Source organism: Chionomys nivalis, chromosome 20, assembly GCF_950005125.1.
Source record: "Chionomys nivalis chromosome 20, mChiNiv1.1, whole genome shotgun sequence".
Classification (NCBI taxonomy): Eukaryota; Metazoa; Chordata; class Mammalia; order Rodentia; family Cricetidae; genus Chionomys; species Chionomys nivalis.
In genome coordinates this window covers 10,026,497-10,039,249 of record NC_080105.1, presented here as the reverse complement: position 1 = coordinate 10,039,249, position 12,753 = coordinate 10,026,497, and the positions used below count along the sequence as shown (strand labels likewise).

The 12,753-nt window shown below is 49.1% G+C and overlaps 1 pseudogene; it reads left to right on the top strand.

Annotated features, from left to right (window-relative positions):
• The first annotated feature begins 4,680 nt into the window (after positions 1–4,680).
• LOC130863187 (harmonin-binding protein USHBP1-like) lies at positions 4,681–10,351 on the top strand (annotated as a pseudogene).
• Positions 10,352–12,753: the final 2,402 nt, after the last annotated feature.

The window sequence follows — 12,753 nt, the reverse complement described above, 5'->3', positions numbered from 1 at the left end:
AACTGATTTTTGATAAAGGAGCTAAAAGTATTCAATGGAAAAAAGAGAGCATCTTCAACAAATGGTGCTGGCAGAACTGACTGTCAACCTGTAGAAGAATGAAAACAGATCCATATCTATCGCCATGCACAAAACTCAAGTCCAAATGGATTAAAGACCTCAATATTAGTCTGAACACACTGAACCTGATAGAAGAAAAAGTGGGAAGTACTCTACAACATATGGGTACAGGAGATCACTTCCTACGTTTATCCCCAGCAGCACAGACATTAAGGACAACATTGAATAAATGGGACCTCCTGAAACTGAGTAGCTTCTGTAAAGCAAAGGACACTGTCACTAAGATAAAAAGGCAACCCACTGACTGGGAGAAGATCTTCACCAACTCTGCAACAAACAAAGTTCTGATCTTCCAAATATATAAAGAACTCAAGAAACTAGACTTTAAAATGCTAATTAACCCAATTAAAAATGGGGCACTGAACTGAACAGAGAATTCTCAACAGAAGAAATTCAAATGGCCAAAAGACACTTAAGGTCATGATCAACCTCCTTAGGGATAAGGGAAATGCAAATTAAAACAACTTTGAGATACCATCTTACACCTGTCAGTATGCCTATGATAAATGGGACCTCCTGAAACTGAAAAGCTTCTGTAAAGCAAAGGACACGGCCAATAAGACAAAACGACAGCCTACAGAATGGGAAAAGATCTTCACCACCCCACATCAGACAGAGGTCTGTTCTCCAAAATATACAAAACTCAAGAAATTGAACACCAAAAGAACACATAATCCATTAAAAAAAATGGAGTACAAACCTAAACAGAGAATTCTCAACAGAGGAATCTAAAATGGCTGAAAGACACTTAAGGAAATGTTCAACATCCTTAGTCATCAGAGAAATGCAAATCAAAACAACTCTGAGATTCCATCTCACACCTGTAAGAATGGTCAAGATCCAAAACACAGATGACAGCTCATGCTGGAGAGGTTGTGGGGAAAAGGGAACACTTCTGCATTGCTGGTGGGAATGCAAGCTGGTACAGGCTCTTTGGATGTCAGTGTGGTGATTTCTTTTTTTTTTCTTTTTTTTTGGTTTTTTGAGACAGGGTTTCTCTGTGGCTTTGGAGCCTGTCCTGGAACTAGCTCTGTAGACCAGGCTGGTCTCGAACTCACAGAGATCCGCCTGCCTCTGCCTCCCGAGTGTTGGTATTAAAGGCGTGTGCCACCATCGCCCGGCTAGTGGGGTGATTTCTCGGAAAATTAGGAAACAACCTTCCCCAAGACCCAGTAATAACACTTTGGGTATATATCCAAAGGATGCTCAATTATGCCACAAGGACATGTGCTCAACTATGTCCATAGTAGCTTTGTTTGTCACACCCAGAACCTGGAAAGAACCTAAATGTCCCTTGATCGAAGAATGGATAAGGAAAATGTGGTACATTTACACAATGGAGTACTACACAGCAGAAAAAAAATAACGACAGCTTGAATTTTGCAGGAAAATGGATGGAGCTAGAAAACATTATTTTGAGTGAGGTAACCCAGACACAGAAAGACAACTATCACATGTACTCACTCATAGGTGGTTTTTAAATATAAAGCAAAGAAAACCAGCCTACAAACCACAATCCCAGAGAACTTAGACAACAATGAGGACGCTAAGAGAGACTTACATAGATCTAATCTACATGGGAAGTAGAAAGTATAAAAAGACAAGATCTCCTGAGTAAATTGGGAGCATGGGGACCTTGGGGGAGGGTTGAAAGAGGGAGGGGAGAGACAGGGAGGAAAGCAGAGAAAAATGTAGAGCTCAATAAATAAAAGAGTGAGGCCAGGAACCACCCACAGGAGAAGTAAAGAACAGCTTTTTCATTTGCCTTCTTTTTTGTTTGTGACACAGTTTCGTGTAGCCCAGGCTGGCCGCTAACTCACATACATAACATACATGGCTTCGAGTGACCTGGTAACCCTGGCCCTCGGCATCCACCTTCGGCATGTTGAGGTTGCAGCACCCGGTGTATGTGGTGCCCAGGGCCTCATGCGTGCTGGGTAAGCACTCCACCCAGAACCACAGCACTCCATCAAATGAACTGTGCCCCAATCTTAGCTTTACACCTCTTGTAACAGGGCAAACACTGTCTCTGCCCTTCACTGGGCCAATAAACACAGCTGCCTGGTCACCGGCAATACTCAGAGATGGGTATTTGACCCAGTAAGGCCTTCAGTGGCTCCCACACTTGAGAGTTCCAAGAGACAGAAAAGGAAAAGAGACCTAATGGGTTTGCCAAGCTGAGAACATACAGTTGAAGGCTTTTCATGCCCCCTTTTCCCCCTGGGGCGGCGCCTGCGCGAAGAGACTCCTGGCTGACCGCCTAAGTCACTTCTGGGCGCCTGGATCCAGCTGTGCCTGAAGCCTTTCCTGAGCGCCCCACTTGCCTTGCTGGCTTTGGCGAGCTTGTGTCTGGGTTTCTGTCGCCCGAGGCTACAGCGCGTGAGTGACTGGATCGTGCACGAGAGCTTGGCGCGGACTCGGGTGGTCAGGTCTGTGGGAGGCAGACGCCATCCAAGTCGCCTACCGCGCAATAGATGCACGTTTCTTGCGATGTCTCCGACTCGGGACTCCACAGACCCCAGCTCCTCAAGCAGAACGAACCTAGAGCTGCAGCAAGCCGGATCGAAGTTTGATCACAGCGACACAAAGCTCGCGCGCGGTCACACAGCCAGGTTCCACTCTGCAGCCTACGTACCGCAGCCAGTCACAGGGTTCTAGATAGCCGCCATCTTCCTGACCGGAAGTTTGTGCGGAGTTGCGGTGACGCCTTCTGGGAAATGTAGTTCCAGGAACCTCAGGACCTGGACGCTGATAGGCTGAGGCGATCCCGGAGATATAAATTAGAGTATAACCGGCAGGAGTGGGACTGAGATAGGGTACTATTGGGAATGGGTGTGGTCCAGAGTTGACTTAAGCAAGATTGGGGGGAGCTTGTAGTTCTGGATTCAGCAGACAACAGTTGTCAAAGATGCTGCTGTGATAGGGCAGGAAACTGACCTGGGTGGGGCTGATTGATGATTGACAGGATAGGGTTTGGCTTGGCTTGGGTTTGCCAAAGGCTCTCTCAACTATTTATTTCTGCTTGTTTGTTTGTTTATTTATCTATATCTATCCACCTATTTATTGATCGATTTTTTTTTTGAGGCAGGGCTTCTCTGTCTTAGCTGTTCTGGAACTCTCTTTGTAGACCAGGCTGATCTTGAACTCCCAAGTGCTCTATGGCCCCTAAGTGCTGGTATTAAAGGAGATTGCCACCACCGCCCGGCTTATTTTTGTTCTTATTTTACATATGTTGACACTCATCCAATATTATCGCGATGGGGGCTGATAGTGCACACCTGTCATTCCAGCACCCCAGAGGTCAGAAGATGAAGATCGGGAGCTCAAGTTATCGCGCACTATACGAGACTCTTCTAAAAACCATGATGGAAAGAAAGAGTAAAAAGAAAAGCCAGCAGACACACTGTGGACAGGCTCAATGTCCCACCGGAGCCTTCTGACGCAGACAAGTAGGGCTCTGTGGGAAGAGCGGACCTTCTTGTTGAAGAGAAACATTGTAGCGTGGTGAACAGAGGCAGGCACCCCAAACCCGAAGACCTGACTCTATCCCGGGGACCTGCATGGTGGAAGGAGAAGAGCATGCAGCTTACCCACCACAAACACAAATGAAAAAAGCAAAGGAATGAAAGACATAATTTTATTTCAATGCTGGAGCCCACTCCTACAGGGTTTTTGTTTTAGAAACACATAAAAATAATAATAAGCCGGGCGGTGGTGGTGCACGCCTTTAATCCCATCACTCGGGAGGCAGAGGCAGGCGGATCTCTGTCAGTTCGAGACCAGCCTGGTCTATAAGAGCTAGTTCTAGGACAGGCTACAAAACCACAGAGAAACCCTATCTCAAAAAACCAAAAGTAAAATAAAATAAATAAATAAAAGTAATAATAATAAATGATATTACGGTGGAGTGAGCCCCGCTGAACATGGAAACACAGAAAACCTGAGGAAATGGAGGGACCAAAGGTTTGGAATACGGGGGTAGCTGTTATCTTGGAGTGGGACAAGAGTCCCCTACCCCACCCTGTCCCCGTTCTGTAGGAAGCTGACATCCTGGAGAAGGAAACAAGACAATAACTGTCCACGTGACCAGGGCAGGGGCCTTCCTGTTTCTCAGCCCGTACCAGACCAGCCTTGGCCAGTGCAGCCTCATAGCCAGGGTGACCTGAGATGCGCCCAGGGGCTCAGGCCTTTCCCAGGGTGCCCTGGAGCAGAGCGGAGGGTGGACACACATACACACACACACACGAGAGGGAGTTTGGTGCTAGGAGAGTCCTGGGAAGAAAACAAATTCTTGGGATCCCTATCCCACGCCTCCATAGGGGAGAGGGGGCACAGATAAGAGCAATGCCTTCAGGCAGCTGAGAGAAAAGGATTGTCAGGTAGAGAAGAGGGCGAGAGGTTGGGGCAAATGGACAAGAGTAAGTGCCATCACGTGAGGCAGTCAAATATTCAAATGTGTTCAATCGATGCAGTTGACCCAAAACTCCTACGGGGGGAACCAAGGATCCAGGCCGACAAAGGGAATCTGAGAGCAGGCCGTGATCAGGGGTGGAAGAAGCCATGAGTGCCCAGGCCACAGGGCCCCGAAGTCGCCGAGGGAGGCATCCTCCACCCGTAAGTGTGCTCCTCTTCCTGCTGTGCCCAATTCCATGGATCCCGGAGCCCAGGAGTGAGCCTGCTTCACTGAGAACCTACAGTGGTGGCGAGCAGTCATTCTTAGGGGGAGTTGGACCTGACAGCAGAGAGAATGCAGAATGGGGTGTCATTTATAGGGAGAGCTGGACCCAGTGGCTGAGAGCATGCGGGATGGGGTGTCATTTATTGGGAGAGCTGGACCCAGTGGCTGAGAGCCTGCGGGATGGGGTGTCATTCTCAGGGGGAGCTGGACCTGACGGCTGAGAGCCTTCGGTATGGGGTGTCATTTGCAGGGGGAGCTGGACCCAGTGGCTGAGAGTTCAAAGGAGGCAGAGACCACCAGTGGGAGATTCGAGGCCAAACTCGAGCTGCTTCCGGAACTCCTTAGTCCTGACCTGCAGAGACCCGGGAGCCGGTAGGATGAATTTAGTGCTTCTATTCCAGCAGGTGCCCCTCACAGAGCTGCCGCCCCCAACACATCTGCCTTAGCTTCCTCTTGCCTCCTCTCCTCCATCCTCTCCCTTCCCTTCCCTTTCCTCCTCAGCCACGCAGCTCACTGCCTGCTCACCCTTCCCAGGGACTCTGAGATCTAGCCCCAAAGCCCCTGCTGAGCCTCAGGTGGTTGGGGTCCCGGTTGTCTTCACAGGCCTGAGGATGATTATTGTGTGGGATCCCATGGGGCCCTAGCCTTGAAGCCAGAAGAAGGGTGAAAGGCTGAGGTGGAAAGCCCCCTGAGCCCGCAGGCAGCCACCCAGGACACTGGCCCTGCTGAGACATCAGAGCAGGCTGAGCTCCCCTGAGGCCACCGTGGCCGTCTGGCGCCACTACTCCCTAAGCTTTGCAGGGCCAGTGGAAAGAGAAGACAGTGGCCAGGGGACACCTGGGTCCTTTAGTAGTCAGGAAGAAGCCGGGTCGCGACAGCAGGAGGCAGGTAGCCTCATAGAGAGGAACGCCTGGCTGCGGCTGGCCCTGGGCAGCCGGAAGGAGGAGTTGGTTTGCGCTCAAGCTTCCCTGAAGGATGCCCAGGCAGAGAAGGAGACCCTGCAGAGACAGGTGAGCATCTGACTGGGGACAGACAGATCCTGCCTCCCGAACACATTTGTTCAGCCAACAAACCAATGTGGAGCAATGAAAACCATGCCAGAGAAGGGACCAAGGAAAACAGCAAAGTAAAAGAGGGGTCTTGAGGCCCAGACTGAAGGTCAGAAAGAAGCCAGGCAGGGTGCACCCCATGATCTCAGTGCTCTAGAAGCTGAGGAGAGACAATCTCAAGTGAAAGACTGCTCAGCCACAACCAAGGTCAATTCACCGATGTAGATTGAGTTGAAGGCCAGCCTGCTTGTTTTTTTTTTTTTGTTTTTTTTTTTTTTAAGGTTCTGAGTACCTTGGCAATAGAGGCCTTGCCTGAAGAGTATGAGGCCCTGGGTACTGCACACACACACACACACACACACACACACACACCACCGAATAATCCTATTTTAGGGTTTCTATTTGTGATAAAACACCACAACTAAAAGCAACTGGGGAGGAAGAGGTTTGTTGTTTTTGTTGTTCTCATCTTAAAACTCTGAGGGAAGCCGGAGTGGGAGCTCAAGGCAGGGAACTGGAGGCAGGAGCTGATGCAGAGGCCATGGAGGGTGCTGCTTCCTGGCTTGCTCAGCCTGCTTTCTTATAGAATCCAGGACCACCAGCCCAGGTATGGCCCCACCCACAGTGAGCTAGGCTCTCCCACCTTAGTCATCAAGGAAATGTCCGCAGGTCTATCTGAGGGAAACATTTTCTCAACTTTTAGTTTCCTCTTCCCAAATGACTGTAGCTGATGTCACAGTGACAGAACCAGCAGATCCTGAGGTCACTGTGGCTGGGATAGAGTCGGGGAGATGGCGGCAAGTGGGAGACCACCACAGTATTCAGGATGTGGCGGTGGAGCAGGATTTACCGCTGTGCTTTGTGTGTGGTGGGACCGCAGAGGGTTCTGTGTTCCGAGGGGAACTGGACCTGCTGCAGGTGCTCCCTTGCGCCATCTGCTGACTGTGGGAGGAACAGTCTGGTGGTAGACCACACCCCTGATGGTGGGGGTGGGGTGACAGCAGAGAAGTGGTGAAGGGGACCGGAAATGGGCAGATGATGGGAAATGTCAAACCCATCTATAGTGGAACAAGCCTGCAATGCTAAGAACTTCAGAGGCTGAGACAGGAGAATCACAATTTAACAGTAGCTTGGACAAGATAAGCAAACATTGTCTCAAAAGAGAAGGAAAACAGACTGGACGGGAGCAAAGCCCTGCCTAGACTCCTCCGCTCTTAGTTTGCTGAGACTCCTCTCACCAACACAGAAATGAAATTCTCCTTCCACAGTGTGGTGGTGCACACTTGAAATTCCAGCTGCACGCAGGGTGCACGCCTTTAATCCCAGCAATGGGGAGGCAGAGGCAGGTGGATCTCTGTGAGTACGAGGCCAGCCTGGCCTTCAAGAACTAGTTCCAGGACAGGCTCCAGAGCTACAGAGAAACCCTGTCTCGAAAAAACAAAGAAGCAAAAAAAAAAGAAAGAAAGAAAGAAAGAAGAAAAGAAAGAAGAGAGAGAGAGAGAGAGAGAGAGAGAGAGAGAGAGAGAGAGAGAGAGAGAGAGAGAGAAATTCCAGCTACATGGGAGACTGAGGGAGAAGGGTGGCTTGAGTTGGGGAGATCCAGACAACGCAGAGAAACACTGAGTCTCTTAAAAATTTAGAAAGTCAAAAAGAGCAGTGGCTGCTTTTCCAGAGGATCCACGTTCAGGTCCCAGAACCCACTTGACAGCTCACGACTGCCTGTAACTCCAGTTCCCAGCAACCCAAAACCCTCACACAGACATGCATGCAGGCAAAACACTGATGTACATAAAATAATAAAAATAAATAAATCCTAAAAAAAGTAGAGCTGTCCCTCCCTCCCCCACCCCCTGCTAGTAGCTGCAGTCCCCAGGTTGGGGGGGGGGTACGTGTTGAGTGGCAATTGGGGACCTGTCTCACGTCATATGGACAGGGCTTGGCTGGGTTCCTGCTGCTGACAGAACTGTCTGTAGGTGAAGCCACAGTCTGATCCTCCATCACTGGCAGGTGCAGGAACTGGAGGATTCCCTGATGCAGCTGGAGGCTTCCTGCCCACGCCCCTCCTCAGAGCAGGGTGTACAAACAGCAGCAACTCCAGCAGTTCTGGGGCAGAAGGGCAGCCCTGGGCACCTCAGGTGAATCTGAAGTCTTTGAAGTCTTCAGAGTCTAGGCGGTAATGTCCTCTGCTTTTCCAGTGTCGGGTAAGCTTCAATGTGCGCTTTATGGCTTCCCTAGTAGTGTGTGACAAAATTTTTCCTGGGGAGATACTGTACACATCAACTCATCCCAGGTAGGGAGCCATGACACACGAGAGTACAGACACCACCAAAGTTCAACTTAGTCCACCAATGAGTTTCCATATAGGATCATGAGTGAAAGGTTACATACATGAGCAGAAATGACTCAAAGACAGCTGCATCACCAAAGCCCACACCAGCATGGCTGACAGCTCACAAAGCTGAGAGCCTGGAGTGCAATTCACAGCCTGAAGGCAGCTCAGCACATTGGAGAGTGTCCCATCCAAGTGACTCTGGTCTAAACCTTGTCTGGCATCTGGTCTGACCTCTAGTCATCATTGCAACTATAATCAGCTGGTCTCAGAAGAACTTTTCTTACCCCAACAGGGAGGATCCTAGTGAATCTGCTTAGTTTCAGGGACTTCCTGAAGCTGTTGAGCTTTTAAGGGCACCATGCCTCCTGCCCCTGGTTTGTGAGAGAGATGGAGGGGAGGAAACTGGGCTCTGGCTGATTGGGGCCTCACTCATATTCACTGTTGCTCTTCTTTGGAGGCAGAAGCATTGAGAAGTTGAAGTGCTTCAACCGCCTCTTGCTGGCTGTGCTCAAGGGTCACAAGGGCCGCTGTGAGAGACTTAGTATGCAGCTGGGCCAGCGGGAGGCTGAGACCACAACCCTGTGCCTGGCCCTGCAATACAGGTCTGTGCCTACTGCCAATGACGGTGGTGGCTGGGAGTGGAGCGGGGCTGCATCCCAAGATGAGCCTATGTAAAGAGGGACATAGGGCCTTCAGAAGGCACAGGGCCTTACCATGAGGTCTTGTTCTGACCCATAAAGTATGTAGGGTGGGGGCTGTCTTTTAGTGGTTTGTGGTATTTTTATTTGAAATGGGGTCTCACTGTATAGCCCAGGTTGGCCTGGAACTTGCTATGTGGCCAAGGGTGGCTTTGAATCCATAGAGCTCTGCCTACCTCTTACTGGGCTGGGACTGAGTGCTGAAACACTCAGATCCTGTCCCACAGTGAGGATTGTGAGGAGGCAAATGGAATGCTGCTCACTCTGACGACTGCTGGAGCTGGAGCCACCAAGAGTGACCTGCAGGCTGCAGAGATAGAGGCATCTAGGCTGCTGGTTGAGAAGGAAGCTGCTATGGATGGAGAGATACCTTGGCCCAGGTACCCTCAGGAAGCACAAGAGCTATGCTGAACTATGGGGTGCATGTCCCAGAGCCTGCTGCATATGGGGATGTAATGTCCCTGTCATGGGGCCTGACTGGAATAGGCCATTCAGTGACACCAAGTGTGGTGACACAAACCTTTGATCCCAGCACTCAGGAGGCAGAGTTTGAGGAGCTCAAGGTCAGCCTGGTCTACATAGCAAGTTCTAGGCCATACTGGTCTACACAGTGAGATTCTGTCTCAAATAAATAAATACAACACCAAACATACAAGCAAATCACCACGTAGTCTCACATAGATGCATAGACTCTGGTTTCAACCTCTAAAGCTGGAGGGAAAAATCAGTGAAAAGAAAAATTATTAAATTTTGGATTTTGACTTCAGAAGTGTCAATCCATCATGGCAACAGGAAGCAGAGAGCAGGAAGTGCCCCGGCATGGTGTAGCCCTAAAGCAAGGAGGCACTGTAAAGCCCTGTGGGGGCCTGGCAGGGTGAGCAATGCCCTTTATTCTGCCGTCTGTCGCGGTACCTGTGAACTCACTGCAGAGAGCGTCTCAGCTGTCCGTGCAGCCTCAGTGTCCAGTACGGACTGTGCATACCACATAATTACATACAAACTCCCCTGGTGGTCTACCTACCATCTAGGTTCCACCACCTTGCTATGTATCTGACCCTCCTGCCTCCACCTCCTGAGAGCCGGGATGGAGCCACATGCATGCTGGGCAAGCTCTCTGTGGACTGAGCCCCAGCAGCTGCCATATTATCTGCTGGAAGACTGCCCCGTGGGGACAGTTATGTATCACGATCTCCCTCCTGTCTCCTGTAGCCCTGAGGGCAGCAGTGTGGACAAGCCTACACCACAGGAACTGGCTGCTCAGCTCCATGGCTATATCCAGCATCTCCGGGAACACTGGGCTCTGGTGAAGGTCCCCCCGGCACTCAGCCCTGACACCACACCCTGGCCCACTATGCCCCACGCAGAAGCAACAGTGCAGGCCATTCTGGAAATACAACCTGGCCCAGCCCTACCTCGGCTAGAGAAGCCTCAGATCCAGCAGGACCTGGTGGCTACTCAGGTAGGAATGTGTTGACAATGTCACAACACACTCTTGATGATGTCAGTGCAGAACAGAGGCAAGCAGGGTTTCCCTTGGATGGCTGTCCCACCTGGTCCTGTATTCATTCAGTCCCAAAGAAACACGGAGGCTTATATTAATTATAAACTGTTTGGCCTTTAGCTAAAGTTAATTATGAACTAGCTCTTACAATTTAAATTAACCCATAATTCCTGTCTATGTTTAGACACGTGGCTTGGTACCTTTTATCAATGAGGCATTCTCATCTTACTTCCTCTGAGTCTGGCTGGTGACTGACTCTCTGCCTTCCCTCTTCCCAGAATTCTCCTAGTCTGGTTGCCCTGCCTCTACTTCCTGCCTGGCTACTGGTCAATCAGCGTTCTATTAAACCAATATGAGTGACAGATCTTTACAGTGTACAAAAGCATTATCCCACAGCAATAGGCAGTTGGCTTCTTATATGAAGAATTAGAGTTGAGGAGGTTTTTGTTTGTTTGTTTGTTTGTTTTTTCCAAGACAGGGTTTTTCTGTAGCTTTTGAGCCTGTCCTGGAACTTACTCTATAGACCAGGCTGGCCTCAAACTCACAGAGATCCTTCTCCCTCTGCCTCCCAAGCGCTGGAGTTGAGGTTTTGAGGGATGCATAGGAGTTTCTCCTCCTGATTAGGTTTTCCTTAAGATTCTGTAAGTTGCTGGGCGGTGGTGGTGCACGCCTTTAATCCCAGCACTCAGGAGGCAGAGGCAGGCGGATCTCTGGGAGTTCGAGGCCAGCCTGGTCTACAAGAGCTAGTTCCAGGACAGGCTCCAAAGCTACAGAGAAACCCTGTCTCAAAAAACAAACAAAATATTTGTGTTGAGAATTTGTTGGTTATGCTGTTTTCTTTGATCAGAGAGTTTATTTTCTCTATGGTATCTTCAGTGTCTGAGATTCTTTCTTCTATCTCTTGTAATCTGTTGGTGGTACTTGACTCTGTAGTTTCTGTTCGTTTATCCAAATTTTCCATCTCCATCCTTCCCTCGGTTTGTGTTTTCTTTATTACTTCCACTTCATTCTTCAAGTCTTGAACCGTTTCCCTTACCTGTTTGATTACTTTTTCTTGTTTCTCTTGGTTTTCTTGGGTATCTTTGAGAGATTTATTCATTTCCTCTACCTTTTTGTTTGTAATCTCTAATTGATTATGGCAGTTTTTCCCCTCCTGTTTAAGGTCCTCTATTATTTTCATATAATTCACTTTTGGGTCGAATTCTTCTAATTCTTCTGGATTAGGGTGTACACTTCTTATTTCGGGATTCCTGGATTCTGGTGATGTCACGTTGCCTTTCAAGTTGTTGGGGGAATTCTTGCATTGGGGCCTACCCATCTCTTCCTTCAAATGGAGCCAGGAGAGGCCTGGTGTTTTGGACCAGTCTTTGCTGTGACTAACTCTCTGGGTGTATCTCCTCAGTGTAGGGGCAGGAACCGTTCCCTACCAGATGAACTCCTCAACACCAAAACAGGGATGCCTGGTATTCCAATGACCCGCGGAAAGAAGGCTGAATGCAAGGTGTAGGGCGGGGTCGAGTAGAACACAGGCGACACTGCAGTACAAGCTGGAGGTGCCTGTGCTCCCTTTTGGGGGTTGCTGAGGCCTGCCCGCTAGGCAGGCACTCACTGCTCTGGTTGGGTAGCCTTAGTGTAGGGGGGTTTGTGCTCTCTACCGGGACAGTCCGCCCCCGGATAGCACACACTCACCGTCCAGATGGAACTTCTCAGCACCTACACAGGGACTCCTGGTAGCCCCAATGAGTCAGGGACCAAGGGAAGTAGGGTGCAGGCAGAGTTGCAGCAGGAGCTGGGGGAGGGGCGTTTGTGCTCTCTACCAGGACAGTCTGCCCCAGGATAGCATACACTCACCCGTCCAGATGGAACTTCTCAGCACCTACACAGGGACTCCTGGTGGATAGTTAAATATTTTGAAATGCTACAGCATTACCAAAGTTCTGATGATTCAGACCTGTACTACTCTTTATCGTAATTCACACTGAAAAATAGCATTGAAACTAGTCTACAAACTGACTAACGTTAAAAAAAGAGGAAGCAGTTACGATAACTGTACCTCTTTTTTTCTTGTTTTTATTGAGCTATACATTTTTCACCATTCCCTTCCCTTTTCTTGTACCTTTTTATACTGTTGGATATTTATAATCAAGCTTTAACTCTATGGTATTGAGGAAATTTGATCTTATTAGAAAAAATAAAACCAGCAACCTTGGTATTTGATGTAAATGTAGTATGCTAAATTCTGAGATAGCCTGAGAAAAAACTGGAGATATTATTTAATAGTAAAAGTAGACGAGGTTTCTCGTCTTCCTTGTAGTATTAAGTTAGTTTGTAACACTCACATTTATTTTTACATGTATGCCTCTGTGTGAATGTTT